Raw genomic sequence first — 20,796 nt, forward strand, 5'->3', positions numbered from 1 at the left:
AAATCCTTTGTTATAAATACTTCTGAAAGATTAGAACAAAAACAATATTATGGCCAAAAGTGTTTGATGTGTTCCATAAAGTAATATTATTAGCATGTTATAGATTTTCAAATGTTTTCCACAGAAGCATGTTTATCATTGTGTAGCTCCAAATTCTCCCCCCCCCCCAAATACGGTATCTTAGAAATTTTGTCATGTAACTAATACGTATCTCCTAAAAATATGGCATATTTTAGTTCTTAAGATATTGATTGAATGGACAAAACTGCATGTAGCTAGGATTTCTAATGAAGAATATCCTTTGGTAAGTCCTTACAAGTGACTGAGAACTTCCAAGACATCACGTGGCTGTTGATGGGATCTTGTCAGAATTCATAAGGGTCTTACCTTGGGTTAAGAGGAAAACACACAAGACATGAATCAAAAGACTATCTGTTGAGTACACAATATCTATAAACAAGGGATGAAAATAAATGAAATGGCCAATTATCAGTTGTATGCCTAGAAAGTGAAACTGCAGACCATGATGTTAACTTCAGTTGGTTGTACACTTAGGTCTAGCAATTTTGAACCAGACACTAAAGACCCCATGTAACTAAATTAGCGCTATGATGAACATTGAGGACATGACCGTTATTCAATTTCATGTACAGCAAGCTCGTACCAGAAAAGAACATGCAGCAAATATTGATACTATGCCAGGAACATTAGATGCATTAAACGTCTCCCCATGGTTGAGTATTTGAATTTATACTTACTGGTTTTCTACCCCTCAGGGATTTCCCTTACATTTCTGTCTTCTTAGACATGCATGTCAATGTATTTGATACATAGCATATGCAATATTTTAGGTGTTTTGAACCTGCATGTTTGCACCAAGAAACTCAATTGCAGTATTTCTGGAAACAGAAGACTCATACTTCCTGTTCACCACCCTTAAAATGGAATAGACAGATTAGCTAGAACAGGTTTTCAACTATGGTGGAGGGACCCTTCTTCCCTAAACCACTATAAAATTGACAAGGTGTACAAGACAACTGTTTCCTGATATTGACCAAGAGGCAGACAACATAATGGTCTCTAAGAAAACAAGGAATTCGTGGGTTTGAGACTACCTTTTTGCCTGAGTACAAATTCCTGGCAGGTCTACTAGTGGCTTAGAATAGTAAGGTGGTTCTTCTAAGTTGAGAAGGCACTGGTCTGATTTCTTAGAACCTCATGAGGGAGCTGGGCAATCAGGCAGCCCAAAATCTGGAGGGGTGCTCTACTTGAGTGTCTCTCTGTGGCTGAGATGGTACAGGCAGAGAACAAGACATGCTGGAAAGGTGGTGATGCAGGCAAAGAAAGATGCAAGCAGAATCAAACCTTGGAGACATTGAGCATCCTACCCAGAGTAGAACCACGAATTAGCATCTCATTGTGCATTGCAGAATTTCCTGAGTGAACACACAGAGTTGCTCATTTATCAGTATTCATGGAAGGACAGATGAGAACAGTTTATTAAGTATTTACCTCTGGGAACAGGAGGAGGAATGTTTGGGGGCAGGGAATGACTTGACCTGTCACTGGTTGTCCCTTTTCAATGAAAAATTTTGCCCTCATCAGATATGCCTTTTATGATAGGAGAAGTAAAAATATGTGGTATTTGGCACATAGTGTATCCTTTAATGTTTTTCTTTTATATTTGGAAGGATCTTTTTGCATGTTTTTGTTTTAAACATCTTTCTTGGAGTATAATTGCTTTACAATGGTGTGTTAGTTTCTGCTGTATAACAAAGTGAATCAGCTATACATATACATGTATCCCCATATCTCCTCCCACTTGCGTCTCCCTCCCACCCTCCCTATCCCACCCACCTAGGTGGTCACAAAGCACCGAGCTGACCTCCCTGTGCTATGCGGCTGCTTCCCGCTAGCTGTCTATTTTACACGTGGTAGTGTATCTATGTCCATGCCACTCTCTCACTTCGTCCCAGCTTGCACTTCACCCTCCCTGTGTCCTCAAGTCCATTCTCTATGTCTGCGTCTTTATTCCTGTGCTGTCCCTAGGTTCTTCAGAATCATTTTCTTTTTTTAGATTCCATATATATGTGTTAGCATACGGTATTTGTTGTTCTCTTTCTGACTTACTTCACTCTGTATGACGGATTACTACAAGCAACTATGCCAATAAAATGGACAACCTTTGAAGAAATAGACAAATTCTTAGAAAAGCACAACCTTCCGAGACTGAACCAGGAAGACATAGAAAATATGAACAGACCAATCACAAGCACTGAAATTGAGACTGTGATTAAAAATCTTCCAGCGAACAAAAGTGCAGGACCAGATGGCTTCACAGGCGAATTCTATCAAACATTTAGAGAAAAGCTAACACCTATCCTTCTCAAACTCTTCCAAACTATAGCAGAGGGAGGAACACTCCCAAACTCATTCTACGAGGCCACCATCACCCTGATACCCAAACCAGACAATGTGTCACAAAGAAAGAAATTGCATGATTTCTTACCAGTCAATATTATCACTGAAATCTCAGCTTCCAAAATGTGACGTTGAAGGAAAATGGCCAAGAAAATTGAAACCCTGTCTATAATGTAAGAAATGATAAGGAACTTCATTTTGGATGGACAGCGGTCCTTTCGAATGAAGCTGAAATTGTCAAAGTGCCTCAAGAAATAGGTTACAAATATGCAGTCAGACTTCTCACAGTTCTCTAGGAATAGATTTGCTCTGACAGAAATGGTTTTGTGCACACAGCTAGCAGGCTGTCACTGTAATGGATGAAAAGCTTCCAGATCCTCAACCAAATCACTGCCTGCCCCCAGATCACGAATGAAACGGGATTCTCAAAGTGAATTGTGTTATCAGCACAATTCAGTTTGATAAAGATTGAATAACTAGATGAAGCAGCATTACTCAAAGCCTAGAGATTAGGGAGAGAAAACAAGTGAAACAAGATAAAATGGGAAGGACATTTATTTTCCATGGTTATCCTTAAAGCATCTTAAGATCTCAGGTTTTTGTGGGATTACAGTATGTGCACGCTATTTCAGTAGTTCCATGTAAAAGTCGATGTAATATAAATAATTGGAGATAGTATTGTTATGCCTGACATATAGAGTTGAAATATGGTGATTATTTGTACACCTTCTTGGGCATCTAAAGAAATCCTTTAAGCCTCTAATAGAATAAACCTGAACTAAAAAAAATAATAACATGCTTATGTGCTTCATGTATTTTATGGGCAGTTCCATTAAGAAGCAGATTCTAATGTGTGTGTGTGTGTGTGTGTGTGTGTTTAACTGACTTAACTACTTTTGAACTCTAAACTTATCTGAAAAATAAAGTATGCCTCCTAGTGCTAGATGACGCTAAATGTTGTATAGATGTTAAAGTGTGTTGGCTTGGAGATGAGAAAAGTAGACACATATCTTTGGGTATTTGGGGGTGTTCATTTCAGAGAGTTAGCAACCTGTGGCCGCCACTTACACATTGATAGCACGAAAGTGATGAAAACCAATGAGCCGGGTTCATGTTCCCAAAGCCCCTTTCCTTCTGCTTTATCTAGTCATTTTTATTTACTTATTTTTCCGTCTCCTTGTGGCTTTCAAAACACATATCAACTGTTCAGTCTTTTGGGGGGAACTAGCTCACTGTCCTTTCTTTCATGAGTAATTTTTCGTCACTTAGAATGATAGGACTCTGTAGTTGAAATGCAAATATTTTAGTGTGTGTATTGTATTTTTGCCTTAATTCTGCCACATAATTATAAAGCAGACACCCTGCCACATACATTGCATTTCCTTGTCATATTTTGCCAAGACTCAAAAAACAATGAATAGTCAATTCCCTCTTTATTAATGCGTTCCTTTTTTCCTAATACAACATAGTTTTCCTTTACCACCTTCATAAGATGGAAAGTTGCATAGAGAACAATAAACTATTTTTTCTAGTAAGAGCATGTGTAAATATAAATGTACTTCTATTAATTTCTTACCTGTGTCCCTCCAAAATGAATATTATGCTTTCATTATTTTACCATTCAGTTTGAAATAGTGTGTGGTTTTCCTTGTGATGGCCTCTTTGAATCACAGGTCATTTAGAAAAGGGGTGGGTAGGACGTAAAAGAGGAATTACCAAGGGGCCTACGAAAATTTGGGGGTTTGGCTCCACTGTGTATACATATATCAAAATATCAAATTAAGTGCTTTAAATATGTACAGTTTAATGTTTAATTAATATGTCTCAGAAATGGGGGCTTTATCATTAAAATAAACTACAAATATATGACAGCGGTTTCAGTGTTGTTCAAAATTTCCATATCTTTACTTCTACCCATGTACTGATTTTCTAGCTATTTTATCAATTATTAAAGAGGGATATTGAAATCTCTAATTCTTTGCAATTCTATTAGTTTTTTCTTCATGTATTTTGAAATTCTCTTATTAGATGCATAAATATTTAGGGATCTTATGTTCTCTTCATGAATTGAACTCTTTATTATTATAAAATGACCTTCTTTATCTAGGGCAACAGCCATTGCTCTAAAACCTATTTTATCTCATACTTATATCGATAGGTTAGCACAGTTTTGATTAATGTCAGCTTGTTATATATTTTTTCATCATTTTACTCTTAACCGTTGTCTCTATATATTTAATGTGCTTGTCGTAGACAGAATACAGTTAGGTCTTGCTTTCTGTATGTCTTTTAATGAGAGTATTTAGATCATTTACATCTAATACGCTTGTTTCATGGTCAGGAATAGATGTATGATCACTATATTTGTTTTCTGTTTGTCCATCTGTTCTTTGTTCAGTTTTCCCTCCTTTTCCTCATTCTTTTGGATTGGCTGAAAAATTTTTATCATTCCGGTGTGTCTCATTTGTCATCATATTAGCTATAATTCTTTGTTCTGTTGTGTTAATCATTGATTTAGTGTTTACAGTGTGAGGCTTTAACTTGTCACAATTTACTTTCAAGTGATATTACATTATTTCATAAACAATATAGGAACTTTGGATAAATTCACTTTTCTTCCCTTAGAATGATTAACTTCAGTTTCTCCTCTCCTGATTTTTGTGCCATATTCTCATATATTTTAGTTTTACATATGCTATAAACCACAAACTACATTTTAATTTTTGTTTAAATATCCAATGATCCGTTAAAGAGATTAAATGAAGTAACCTATTATGTCTACCCATGTACTTTTCACTGTAGTTCTTAATTACTTTGATTAAATCCATATTTCCATCTGGTATAATGTCCTTTCTGCCTGAAATTTCTTATACTGTAGGTCTGCTTGGGACAAAATACTTCAAACTTTTGTATGTCCAAAAAAAAATTATTTTTCAATTTTTCGAAAGCAGAAAGTATTTTTGCTTGGGTAGATTTCTAGGTTGACCGTGTTTTGTTTGCTTTTTGTTTCCGTTATAAATATTTCTATAAATATTTTTGAACGTTGTTCTCGGACATAGTTAAATTACTTGAAAACTGTTTGTTCTTGTCAGATTTTGCTTTTAGGATTTTTTTCTGGAAAGATCAGAGCTGTGTTCAGTGTTTGATCTTCGTTTGAGTCAAGGAATCCTGGATGGGTGGAATATAGAGGGCAGTTAATCTTCTGATACAATGGGTAAACTATACCACAGGATAGCATGATATGGTATGTTGGAATTCAGAGTTTCTAACAACGGGCAATTGATCACTGGACCTCAGAAAATGAAATAGCCTAATAGAGGCTGCTTGACATACAGGAGGGAGGGGATTTTCTGGATCTGCCTGGCGAAAACGTAAATCAATATCATAAGGAATCACAAAGTCTTATCTACTGTTCCGACTCATAGCAGTTCATCACTGCAGAACTGTTTAGCTGAGGAAGGAATATTCTTCAGCAGAGACCCTATAATTAATTCATGAGTATATGATAAAACTCAAAACTACCCCTCTTCTTTCCCAAAAGGGACCTGCAGCCATTTTCCTGAATAAATATAAACAAGGGTAGAAGAAAAACTTCCAGGTATTTTTAGATACTAGGCTTTTAATTAGCATGTTAAAGTTATAATCATATTAAATCATTTTTACATTCACTCAGTATGAAAGGAATGTCATATAACAGATTTTTGTAGTGAAATGATACATAGTTACGTTCATTGCAAATCTTTCCAAGTCATAAACGTACTAAACTAATAAATCCACGTGATAAGCCATTCAAATTGAAAATCTTTACAATTTGTTTCTCCTTCTGAGAATTCCATACCTAGATGGATGTTTATATTCATTGCTCCTTGAAACTAGAGTGATTTTCCAATCCCGGATTTCAGCTTGAGAAAATGAAAATAAACATAGACATTCTCACGGTTTTACCAAGTGTAAAAAGTAAACATTTTTATTAGAACTCAAATAATAGATACACATTGTATTTTCAAATATTTCTGGTTCTATAATAGTGTAGAGGCATCCTTAGTTTTTAGCAATTAGATAGAAGAAGAACCTCTTCTGAAGTGTGTTTGCAAACATCTGCATCCCTCTGGTTGTAAAACCACATCTGCTTCTCCCCAAACCATTAAGAAAATATCCACTTGTCTGCTGAGGTCCTCAGAGCCGAGGATGCTGACAGAACGCTGAGTGCACAGAGCTGATTTCTGTCGAGTACAGCACAATGGCCACTTCAGAAAGCAGCTACTGTTGGAAGAAGAATGCTTGCCTTACTTATTTTTTTACAGACTCAGTACTCATAAAACCTGGGTCAAAAAAAAAAAAAAATTAACAATTGAGTCTTTCCCTTAATTAGCCCAATGATGTATAAATAGGCTACAAATAGCTTTTCTGTAGTTATCTGTGGGTAGGTTGGAGCAAACATTTTAAAGGCTGGTTAAGAACTTTAGTTTTTTTCCATCTTGAATGATCCTGAATTATCTGGGAAGGCCACTATAATCACAGTGTCCTTATAAGAGGAAGGCTGGGCGATTGGGTCAAAGAGGAGATGTGACTTGTAAGAGAACATATTCACAGGCGTTTGCAATTAGGATGTGGACATCTTTGGGATGCATTTTGCTGTCTACCACATCATGGGATCTAGAAATTCTATGCATAGTTATATATCCACCAAATGCTTGCATACGTGTACCCGAAGAGATACTTTTTAAATGCATGGTGCAGTGTTATCTATAGCCACTCCTAAATGGGAGGATGGTCCAACCACAGTAAAATAGATTAATAAATTGTGTCCTGTGTACTCCGAGACAGCAATGAAAATGCACAAACCAACGTTATAGGCACCAACATGGATTATTCTCACAAACATGTTCCTGAGCAAAAGGAATCAAATTGCCTAAGATTACGTGGTTAATGGCTCAAAGTGAACTTTGAGGTTCCAAGAAGTGTTCACTTTCGTGATGTAGGCTGTGATTACATGGCTCTTTGGTTTGTTTGTGTTTTTTTTTTAATAAATAATTGAGCAATAGTGTTACGTTTTGTGTGGTTTCCTACATACTGAAAGTACTTAAATAGTTCATTAATGGTGCACACCCTCATAAGTGAATCATTCCTTTGAACATTATGAAGAAGCAAACTTTTGGGGCAATTTTATGGTCCACAGTAAAGAATATCATCTTTCCCCAATAACAGAAGTTTGTACATACATGTACTTTCTTAGCTGCTTATCTATCTATCTATCTATCTATCTATCTATCTATCTATCATCTCTACTACCTACCTATCTATCCAGTTATCTATCTGTCTGTCTATCTCTACTACCTACCTACCTATCTATGCATTTATCTATCTATCTACCTACCTACCTACCTATCTGCCTGTTTATCTATCTCATGTATCATCTGTATCTATCATCTGTCTCTAAATCATTTATCAATCTATCATCTATTATCTATCATCTAATCTACCATTTATCTAAATTTGTCATCTGTCTATATCTTCTATCTGTTTATCTTATCTATCCATCCATCCATCCATCCATCCATCCATCTATCTGTCCAACTAGCTAGCTATCTGTTTTTCTTCTCCAACTATGTGGCTTGGCTTTTCACTTTCTTTTTTTTTGTAAATTTATTTCGTTTATTTATCTATTTTTGGCTGCATTGTGTCTTCATTGCTGCACGTGGGCTTTCTCTAGTTGTGGTGAGCGGGGGCTACTCGTCATTGTGGTGCATGGGCTTCTGCTTGCAGTGGCTTCTCTCCTTGCAGAGCATGGGCTCTAGATGCACGGGCTTCAGAAGTTGTGGCTCACAGGCTCTAGAGTGTAGGCTCAGTAGTTGTGGCACACGGGCTCAGTTGCTCCGTGGCATGTGGGATCTTCCTGGACCAGGGTACAAACCCGTGTCCCCTGCATTGGCAGGTGCATCCTTAACCACCGTGCCACCAGGGAAGTCCCTAGACGTTTTAATGATGGCCATTTTGACCAGTGTGAGATGCTACTTCATTGCAATTTTGATTTGCATTTCTCTGATAATTAGCGATATTGATCATCTTTTCATGTGTCTATTGACCATTTGTATTTCTTCTTTGGAGAAATGGAAGACACACATCTGAACATCCATACAGCTAATGATTAGGAGAAATATATGCTCATATTATAAATCACACTAGGAACAGAGGCAGCAAGTGCAGTTATAAAAGTGATACTGAAAGTCTTGCTGGTTTTCATAAAGCCAGCCAAACATTATATGAATGTACATAGGTTCCTATTGGATACTATGTAAATATATACATATATTATTACCAAAATACCATTAATAAAAAATACTATGTGTTCACATGAGCTATGTAGGAGGATAAATCGGGAATTTTGTGCCATGCAGATAGGAAATATTGCTTAGGAGAACAAGGAATTAGGTATATGTTTATTGCAAAATATCAAATATTTGCAATGAAACATTTATGAAACATAGAAAAGTGTCCATCAGAGAATAAAATGAGTGGTACCACTAACTGTGATGCAAACTACTCTCCATATTTTGTTGTTGTACAGTCTTCCTTTGAAAATTGTTTTACAGAGTAGACTTCATAGTCAAAGAGATGTATAAATGATTTAAGTGAAGGATTTTGTTCTGGTGGATAGATGAGAAACACTTTGGAATACATGGGCGTGAAGGAAACAGAAGGGAGGGAAGGCATTTTGTTAGGGTCTAAAGTTATGGTTACCATAGGGGATCAGCCCTATGATTTTAAGCCAGTTTGCAAGGAGCATGGCAGAGCTTTTCTAGCTGAGATGATACCTCCATGGAGCGACAGGCATCCATTCAGAACATCCTGGGTGTCAGTTCTATTCAAAGGCTTCCTGAACTACCAATCGATCCTCTATCAGATCATTGATCTATGAGAATGACCTCAGGGTTTTGTTTCATTGTGGGTGGTTTTCTTTTAATCCCCTAGCTGATGACAGGCAATTATATCAATGACATAAACAGAGGATACAACTGTTTGCATAGAATGCTTATTTCTCAATATCTCCAGGACAAGCTAATCAACATTCTCAAAATGTTTCCTTTAGAGACTTACTGTTCAGGAATTTGAAACTTATTTACAGTCAAATATTCATCTATTGAAATGGAGATAATCTTACCAAGGGTAGTTCTACTGAAATCACATTCCCAGTATCTTAGCTGGCATTAGGAAACTAAATTGGAATTAGGGAAACAAAAGTGACAGACATGAATGGTCTCTCACAATGTCTCTGAAACTGACCCTATACACTACAGAAAATGGAAACTGACGTTGGTCAATATCAGAACGAGAGCAACAAAATCTTTGAAATTTCGATACTGTTTGGTATCACAAAATTACTCTGCACCCAACATATGAAGACCAGTGTTAAGCATTTTGATAAGAAGGATATTATTGAAACATCTATTTCAAAAACACATTTTATAAAAGCAGAATATGCTTCTATGGAGATGTCTTGCATCACTGTGGGGTTTGCTTTTAGCTCCCTCAAGGACAGCTGCCAGCTTATGACAGAACCTGCAACTTGATGGGTCAGTGCATCTTAAAAAAATATTACGTTACTATGGGAATTTGTTTGCGGAGTGAATTTTGAAAAGATTACACCCAGCAAATAAACACAGGTGAATACAGTGTTTCATGTATCTTTTAGATAGTTCACAGTATTTCTCTACACGTCATTGGTGTATGATAAAACAGAATGGTTTGGGGCTCAAAGGCTGCTTCCAGGTTACATAAATCCAACTAAAGAGCTAAATATTCAAACTGCATATTCCTTCGTTGGGGTGAGAAAAACAAAACGCCATGCAGTGTCATGTGGAGGTTGAGATCTCTGATCTGCTTTTGGAAATGTCAAACTCATGTTTCTAATGACACGAACATAGTCAGATTTCTCTTAAAATATTTCAGCCTTGGGTTAATAGGAATATATTAACTCTACCATCAATGATGCAGCAAAGGATTGATTCATGATTTACACACACATCAAGGTAGGGGTTTAAATGCATAGTAAAGATACCCAAGAGGGCTGATCTGTTTACACGTTATAGTGATCACCACAGCTTCCTACTCATCCTAGGAGACTCCAATCGAAGACGGGTCCCTCTTCTGTGCTTCTTGACGTGACAGGGTCTCATGTCCTATAGAGCACAATAAAGAAAGAAATGAGTTCCACACTTCATAGACATTACTCTTGAAAAATAACGGTCTCATTTATCTCCCCCATGCCCCTCCCCCTCCCCCTTGGCAACCACAAGTCTGTTCTCTATGTCTGTGAGTCTGTTTTTGTTTCATAGATAAGTTCATTTGTGTCATATTTTAGATTCCACATATAAGTGCTATTATACGGTATTTGTCATTCTCTGACTTACTTCACTTAGTATGATCATCTCTAGGTGCATCCGTGTTGCTGCAAATGGCATTATTTCATTCTTTTTTATGGCTGAGTAGTATTCCATTGTGTATATGTACCACCTCTTCTTTATCCAATCATCTGTCGATGGACACTTAGGTTGCTTCCATGTCTTAGCTATTGTAAATAGTCCTACTATGAACATTGGGGTGTGTGTATCTTTTCGAATTATAGTTTTGTCTGGCTATATGGCCAGGATTGGGATTGCTGGATCATAGGTAGCTCTATTTTTAGTTTTTTAAGGAACCTCCATAGTGTTCTCCATAGTGGCTGTACCAATTTACATTCCTACCAACTGTGTAGGAGGGTTCCCCTTTCTCCACACCCTCTCCAGCATTTGTTATTTGTAGACTTTTTAATGATGGCCATTCTGACCGGCGTGAGGTGATACCTCATTGTAGTTTTGATTTGCATTTCTCTAATAATCGGTGATGTTGAGAATCTTTTCATATGCCTGTTGGCCATCCGTATGTCTTCTTTGGAGAAATGTCTATGTAGGTCTTCTGTCCGTTTTTTGATTGGGTTGTTTGTTTTTTTGTTGTTGTTGAGTTGTGTGAGCTGAAGAATCTTTAATAGCATACGTAATTGTTAAAAACTCAAAACAGGGCTTCCCTGGTGGCGCAGTGGTTGAGAGTCCGCCTGCCGATGCAGGGGACACGGGTTCGTGCCCCGGTCCGGGAAGATCCCACATGCCGCAGAGCGGCTGGGCCCGTGAGCCATGGCCGCTGAGCCTGTGCGTCCGGAGGCTGCGCTCCGCAATGGGAGAGGCCACAACAGTGAGAGCCCGAGTACCACAAAAAAAAAAAAAAAAAAAAAAAAAAAAAGATAAAAAAACTCAAAACAATCCAGACGTCCATTAACAGTAAAATGTGTAAATACATGGAGGCTTTTCCTGTAAGGGAATCTCTGAAAGGATGAAAATGAATAACCTTACTACACATAGACCTACATCACAGCTGAGTGTCACCAACAAAAGACTGAGCAGAGGAAGCCACAGTTAAAGAGAGCTTGCGGAATCAGTCCTTTGGTGTTAAATCTCAGAAAAAAAAAAGTTGCCTTTTGGAAGAGAGTAGACATCTCTATGGGGACTTAGCAGGAAGTAGGCTTCTGAAGTCCTGCTAAGGTTCTGTTTCTTGATTTGGTGGTAGTCATATCTGATAAACTCATGGAGAACATAAGTTTTGTGCATTTCCTCTCATATAAATTATATTCTTTAATATACATCTTATTTAAACATATGACACTTTGATTTCAATTATCTAAAAGAAAAATAAACCAACTCTGTGTGTGTGCATGTCTCTGTGTGTGTGTGTGTGTGTGTGTGTGTGTGTGTGTGTGTGGCTTTGCACATCTAAAAGAAAAAAAAAACAAGTAGATTCAGCACAGTGTTAAAGATATCTCTGGGAGTGTATGTGTACTTTATGTTTTACAACTTTTAATGTTTTCTAAACTACATGTGTCACTTTATAACTATTAAAGTTTTAAGGAAAAAAAGTTGCAATGAGATAGCAAATAAAACCAGCGCATTTTTGACAGCATTGTCTAATAAACTGTTTTGAAGTTATGCCACTAGAACAGCTGAATTTAGTGACAGCTCTGAGTCCTGTTTTACCAATGAAAATCTTTGGTTGTATGCAGCGTATTCCTAATGCAGTGTAGTGCTTATTTATTTTATACATAGTAGTTTGTACCTCTTAATTCCCTCCCCCTATCTTGCCCCCTCTTTCCCTCTCCCCACTGGTAACTATTAGTTTGTCCTCTATATCTGAGAATCTGTTTCTGTTTTGCATATACATTCGGTTTCTTTTTCAGATTCCACATATAAGTGATATCATACGGTATGTGTCTTTCTGACTTACATCACTAAGCATGATAATCTCTAGGTCCATCCACGTTGCTGCAAATGACAGAATTCCATTCTTTTTTTTTTTTTAACGTATCAGCCCTCTTTATCTTCCCTCAATTTAGAAAGTTCTCATTTTTCCTCAACTGCATTTTATACCTAAACCAACTCCAATACACTAAGTCCATTTTAATCTCTCTGATTGTAACTACATAAAATATTAAAAATAAACTGCAGGCATCAACAATGTTAATTGATTTATCTGTAACTCACTTTAAAACTATACATAAAGTTGATTGCTTTTAGATTCCGTTTATTTGTCAATGAGGTGAAGCTTTCCTATCCTGAAAAAAAAATTTTTTCCCAGGGGCTTTCACTTAAAAATTCGAATGCATAAAATTTGAGGTAATAATTCATGATTTGGCTTGTGAGTAGAGGTAACTATTCACCGTGATGTATTTACCTGAAACCGAGGGGCATAATAATAGACTTTAGGGCAAAACACTCAGTTCACAGGGGAAGTTATGTTCCGGCAGATGTTTAAATAATGTTATTGCCTTCCGAGGGAAACACAAGAAAAGTCGGTAGGTGAATGCATGTGTAATGCATTAATCTTGCAATGGGCATTAATCCTGCAACAGTGCATGTTCCTGCAGCTTTGTGTGATCAAAACAAAGTGACAGTGAGGGCAGCCACCCACCATAAAGCCCCAAGCAGGCATCTGTAAACATATGTCAGAGCCCCTAATGGCAAATGACAGGGTGAAGCCTAACATCGTATGGACAGATTGAATCATTTTTACAAACCCCGGACGTGTGGACCCAGTCCACATCTCTGTGCAGTGCCCTTCTCTAGAAACTGCCCACTTAGATGGACATCTTTTTGTTGAGATGACTTCACCTTATTCTTATGTCTAAAACTGTAGAGAAATATGTTACTGGGCTTTAGGGAGGGAGCTGCAAAAATAAATAGCCAGAAAGTCCTATTTTAAAGTCCTATTTTCACACATGAGTTTCAGGCAATAAGGATATGGTGAATAGCATAGTCCTGGCAACCATAAGCCTACATCATAACAGACGTCCCATCCACAGTGTAGAATTCAAAACTGGAATATAATAGTTACCCTATGAACATGTTCTGGATGAAAGTCAGGCAGTTCAGTATCTTTCAATTAATTTTTTTGCATATTTTAATTTTTATTTCTAAATTTTATTGAAGTAGAGTTGAACTACAAAGTTGTGTTAATTTCTGCTGTACAGCAAAGTGACTCAGTTATACATATATATACATTCTTTTTCATATTTTTTTCCATTATGGTTTGTCACAGGACAAAGCATAATGTGGTTTGTCTCTATAGTATTTGCATATACAGTATACAGTTTGTCTATACAGTATATAGGTTTGTGCTATACAGTATTGTTTATCCATATTATATTTACATTAATTTTTGAAGAGATGATAGATTTACCAGTGTGAAGATCGAGATGTGTTCAATAGCCAAGAGTCTTTACATATGCACATGAAGAGTTACAAGTTACTTGGAGGGGGAAAAAATATCCCATTAGGATTTAGTTAACAGATTGAGGGCCAGAATGAAACATTTTTTGTGCATAAGGGTAAAAATAACAACAGGATGATGGAAGTGGGAACTCTTACCATGAAAGAGAATGGCAACAAAAAATATCTGCCTCCAGAAAATCTGCAGAGTATTTTCTGGACTTTTTAGCTAGAATTTATAAAAAATGAAATACTTTAAAACATTGAAGTATAGTTGATTTTCAATGTTGTGTTAGTTTCTTCTGTACAGCAAAGTTATACATACATATACATCTATGTATATGCATGCATACATACGCATATACATACATATACGTCTATTTTTCTCAGATTCTTTTCCCTTATAGGTTATTACAAAATATTGAGTACATTCCCTGTGCTATATAGTAGGTCCTTGTTGTTTATCTATTTTGTATATAGTTGTGTGTATCTGTTAATCCCAAACTCCTAATTTATCCCTCCTCCTTCCCCTTTGGTAACCATAAGTTGCACAGCAAAGTTTGTTTCTATGTCTGAGTCTGTTTCTGTTTCGTAGATAAATTCATTTGTGTCATATTTTAGGTTCCACATATAAGCTATAGCATGTGATATTTGTCTTTCTCTGTCTCGCTTATTTCACTTAGTATGACCATCTCTAGGTCCGTCCATGTCGTAAATGGCATTATTTTTTTTCCTATGGCTGAATAATATTCCATTGTATATATGTACCACATCTTCTTTATCCGTTCATCTGTTGATGGGCGCTTAGGTTGCTTCCATATCCTGGCTATTGTAAATAGTGCTGCAGTGAACATTGGGGTTCATGTATCTTTTCAAATTGTAGTTTTCATCTTTTCTGGATATATGCCCAGGAAAAATATTCACTTTTTAAATGAAATAGCCCTGTACTTATTGCATCCTCTAAAAGTTTCTAGCTCTGGGTTTGGGGATAATCATTTGTCTTTATCTAACTCAGTTTGCTTCTGTCAAATGGGAATAATCATATCAGCCTCAGAACTGTTGAAGAAATGTAAATAAAATAAAGTATGTCAAACAGAGGGCAGAACTTGGCCCAGGAAGCAATTACTGAGTGAGACTTACTGTCATTATTATTACTGCAGATAATCTAATCTGTCCTACCATTGTGTCAAAAGGAATGCGAGGGAGGAGAAAAGCATTAGAACAAGATTAATAATTTTGATTATGTCCCCGCAGTTAACTAATTGTTTTCTGAGTGATCTTGAATCAGCTTTCCAGTTCCTCTGGGTCTCAACTGAGGATTTTTCTTGTTCTATAAAATGAAATCGTCATCCGACCTTATCTTCACCATTTGTGTGATCTGTAATATTACAAGTTTTTTATTATGTCTGTTCTCCAACGAGAAAAACCTCAACTGGGCACTGAAGGCTGCTTAATTGGAGTCATAACCAATTAGCTTCTTGTTCCTGAAAGACACGATGCCCTTTGGCTGTATTTTCACTCTGGCTTCTTTGGTGAAGTCATGGTAACATTTTAAAGAAAAAAGAACAGTATTGACCCTGGTTAATGTTCCTTTCTCCATTACTTTTATGACTTCTTTATCTTTTTTTTTTTTTTTTTTTTTTTTTTTTGAAGAGGAAGCATGGAGGAGAGGACTTCACTAAACACGGTCATGTAATGAATCTCGATGTCCGGAAAGGCTTGTCAAGTTGGTGAATCTCATTAGAATGCCAGGCAGGAGACCTTAATTAAATACGATTAGGAACAAGAATTCAGTATCAAGGAAAGTTCAGGATGTCAGAATCAAAATGGCCAGCAAGAGCTGTAACGCAAAGTGCATAGGCTTAGCATTTAGCTGGAGACGTTGAAAAACATGTATTTCAAAAAAAAATGCATGGCATAAAAAACATGATTGATATTTTTTGTTACATCAATTTAAAATAATAGGCTAAGTGTGTGGGGGTTTTTTTGACATGTACATATCATGTACCTATAGCTGAATCTATAGCCAGGCAGGCATGAAAATTGGTCTCTGCAGTTCAAGGCAATATACATTCTTTGCAAAACCGAATTTCATAAATTTAAAAACTAGGTTGTCAGTAGGCAACACAGAAAAATAATTGCCCCTCCCACAAAAGGTCCCCACCATCCATGTTCTGCCGGAAACAGTGATGTTTTTATCTGTCGTGAATCGTTTCACGATGATAATAAAAATGAAAGCTGACGTGTGTTAGGCAAACAGTATCTCTAAGAACGCGCTTCTAGAACTTGTCTTTTCTTATTTAAAACACTTACTGGAAAATGGCCCCATACGGATGTATAAATGCATTTGGATGTGTGGATGTGTGTAAAGCAGTGGAGACAGAATTAGAAGACGTGTGAGAACAGAGCGAAGGACAGAAAGAAGAGTACTTGGATTGGTCAGAATGAAAGAATGCCGAAGAGTGATGTCAAGTACAATCTTTTTGATACATTTTATTCAGAACCACTTAACCAAGGTCTAATGCCCAGCTGCGGACTACTGTGTTTTAATTTAATTTCGTGTAGTTTAGATCTTGGCGCCTAAAAGCAGAAGGTGATTTTAATCTCACCTTTTTCATCTTTCTGTTGTCTTGACGTCATTAAGAACCTCCCAGGACTTGCTTCTCTGTCCCCCCACCACCAACCCCTGGCCAAATAAAACCCCCAAACACCAAAGCATTTTTACGTAAAAGTTGTCAGATTATACTGTTCGCCTTAGGGATCCCATTTCCCTCTTATAGCAATTACTAGATTTTTAAAATTCCCTCCCTCAAGAGGATGGATACCTAAAGCGATCAAATAGAAAAGTATCATCTGCTATAAAGAAGTTGTGCAGAGAGTAGGATTTCTTATCACCATATAAAGGAACACTGCTTCTATAAGCGTATGCTCAGACATGGAAATAGTCTCATTATATACACCCCAATGGCATAATGCTGTTTGCCAAAATGGCATTCGGTATTCCATATATGTTCATTACCAGTTATGCACATGGATCTATACCCATGTGTATTTACATGTACATAGAGATAAATGTGGTATAGGTATGTCGAGATCTATTCAAAGATATTTATTCAAAGATATTTGTATGAGAAACTTCCATGTGCAACGTTCTGGAGTTTGCAAAAGAAATCAAGAATATTTGTTGCAAATCACAATTCGTTCATTCTGACAAAACATCAAGGAGAAAATAAGCCGAACTTCACCTGAAGAAGACATATTGTGTTTCCTTTAGGAGCTGTGTAAGTGACTGGAGCATTTAAAAAAATTCTTAAGGTGCTAAGTGCCATGACGGTGCTTTCTTTCAGTCTACCTGTGGAGCCTTACTCTGTGTGTGTGCCTTTTTTGTTCCCAAACCTCACCGTGAAAACAACCACAAGAGCATGAATAAATATATATACTAATGAGAATTATTTGTCAAGTTGATTTTGCACGCAAAATTCTTTTCATAGAATTAAGTTGCTGGAAAAGAATACTGCAGGTAAACTTTGAAGACATTGTGCAGATAAGCGGATTATAATCTCTCTTTCCTTCTGTGACTGACATATGCAGGGGCCACTGTATTCCCCACGGAGGCATGACATGCCGGGAAAGCAAACTACAGAACCAAGAAAGCATCACCCAGGAGATGAAACTAAATCCTTATGGCTGTGTACTCACATGTGACACTTGTTTTTTCTTCCCTCTTAAATTGATTTCTGTTTATCCGTAGATGGTGTCATATAATATTTATAAGAAAGAATCACAAAAGAAAGGAGAGTGCTTATGAGTTAGACTAATTAGGTGCTTGCTTAGATGTTTAGATGAAGTGAAGTTATTTAAATGCTGATTTCCATTTCTGTAATTTCCTAAACATTTCTCCTTCCCAAGATTTACACACAAACACTCGTCTCATGTACATGCAAGCACGTACATGCACACACAGGCACACACAGCATAGAGCTGTGGACTGGGAAGTTCATGCATAAATGTTTACATGTCTAGCTAGAAAGAAAGATACATTGATTGATATCGACCTATAATACATCAGATTTGCTGTCCAATTCATTCATTATTTGACTCTGCTAAGAATTCATCCATGTTTTACTCTCAAGTAGGAATTGTCTTTGCAATCCCGTAAATTTGGAAAATTGACATGATGATTTGAATAACTCCAAACCCTGAATTATATTTTATCTGAATTGTTTAGGTAATTTGATTATAATAATAAGGAAGAGAGGGTGGAAAATTGCTTTTAGTTTCAGTGCTTCCAAATGCTGAGATGCATAAAGTTAAATTCAGAACTGTCAGTCATATATTTCTATGAAACTGTGGAAAGAGGAAGTCTGTTCATTTGTGGCAATTATATGCTTTTTTTTCTTTATCAATTTGAGCAAATCAAGATGTAGTCATTTCAACTCCAAGGGTAAGGCTATACCCAATTCTCACCCAGCTGTTTCTGGTGCTTTATACAGCATTCATACTAATGAACTCTGATAACCAGAATGATTCTTGGTATACACACTGACATTCAATTAATAATGGAAAAAACTGACTCCGGTTTAAGTTGTGCAAGGGGGCAACCACCAAAATTCTGCAGGCATCAATCCCATGAATTTCAAATAACCCTGAAGAAGAGAGTCCTATGAAAATGATACTGTTTATTGCAGCCATTCAATCTCTGTTAGCTGTGATAGATCTTCAGGATACATCAGTAAACATTCCAGAGGGTGCTATGGTCAATGTGGACTAAGTATTCCTTCACAGAGTGAAAGCAATATTACGTTTGAAAGATGATATCACACCATATTTAGAAGACAGACACCCAGGGCAATGAAACCTACGATGTTCTTCAAAAATACCATCTGGGGGTTTCCCTGGCGGTCCAGTGGTTGAGACTCTGCGCTTCCACTGCAGGGGGTGCAGGTTCAATTCCTGGTTGGGGAACTAACATCCCGTATGCCAAGCGGCCAAAAAAAAAAAAAAAAATTCTTCAACTGAATAAAAATGAAAATGCAACAGATCAACTTAAAAATTATAATAAAAAATACCATCTGTGTTTTATGATTCAAATTAGTATCTGACTAGGAAAACCTAAGTCATCTTCTCACAACTTCAAATGGAAAATTTTGAATGCTTATTAAACATGGGAAACAGGTAGACAGGGAAGGAAATCACTGGTGGTGGTCTCTCAGAATTCTGCAAACTTCTCCACGCATCCCAATATGAGATGTGAATGAAGGGGCTTGAGTAACCCGGGGACCAGAGAGACATCGTCCCTCAGATTGTCTTGACTTCTACCTTATCGACTGGTCTCTGAATCCCAGGGTCAAATGAAAAGCCAAGGGTTGATTTGTATTCTCTTCTTGCAATTGCTTCCTGTATATATCTTCTCTTTATAGAGCAATTAGAAACATGGAGAACACCTGGATATGCCCAGCGGTTCCATGAGACAATGGCTATCATTTCCTGTCTCTCAGCTTCTTCCTCTTTCTTCTCTATGCTTGGAATTCTTCCTGAACAAGTCATTTGCCCAGGAATCTTGGCCTCGGGATATGCTTTTGGAGAACCTGAAGAAATTAAGTCATTTTCTAAGCAGAAGAAAATCCTAAATGTCTGCCCACAGCTGACAGTAATGTAATTCAAAAGAAAAATACAAATCTCTTCCTGATTGATTACTTGAAGCATTATTTGGTGTTATTTCACCTCCTTTGTTTTCAGTCATTTACATGAGTTTTGCTAGAAAATGGTGCAGTAACAAAAAATCCTCAAATTTTAGGGACTTAGTCAATGACGGGCTATACTTTATTCATGCTGTGTGCTAGAGTATGTGAAGCAAACACCACCTGGAACGTACCTTTCTTACTTCTGAGGGAAGGATCATGAAACTGGAAAAGACCCACAGCAGGTCAAAAGCTTGTGGTTGTAACTCAAGTAGGACCCGCCCTGCTCAAACATTATTGGCCAAAGAAGATGTATGGAGCAGATTGAAAATGCTGTAGGATATTGTTGATAAGAAATGTGTTTGTACGCTATTTTAAGGATATTGGAATCAATCCTATAGAGAGTAGAGAGTTGAATCATCACTTTGCAGAGAGGGGAAATGGCTATTACAGAGAGAGACACCCAACCAACGTGAATGGCTCAAATGTGAGAGAAGTTTGTCCTGTCCATCACAGGGTGGGTAGGAGCGGTCAAGATCAGCCAGGATTTTCCATTGTGTGTCCCTGCAATTGTCTGACGGGCGGTTATCATCTTCAAGGATGAAGCTGCATGTCCATCATACGGAAAGGAAAAACAGAGTCAAAGGAAATCAAGTTTACTTTGATTAAGAGGGATATTCATTGACAACCCTCAAAAAAAATCAGCTTCTTTAACAATGACAACAAAATACACAAATGACCTCTACTCCCCACCTCTGGGTCAAGCATGGGATGTGAGCCATCCCTTGAGTGTATGAACCAGTTCTGAAGAGATTCGAGAGGAATGGGCAAAATACAGCATCAAGTATCTTTATAGTCATATTCCGAGGAAATCCCAACACGTCTGAGACCATCATGGGCCA

This window comes from Kogia breviceps, chromosome X (assembly GCF_026419965.1).
Source record: "Kogia breviceps isolate mKogBre1 chromosome X, mKogBre1 haplotype 1, whole genome shotgun sequence".
Classification (NCBI taxonomy): Eukaryota; Metazoa; Chordata; class Mammalia; order Artiodactyla; family Physeteridae; genus Kogia; species Kogia breviceps.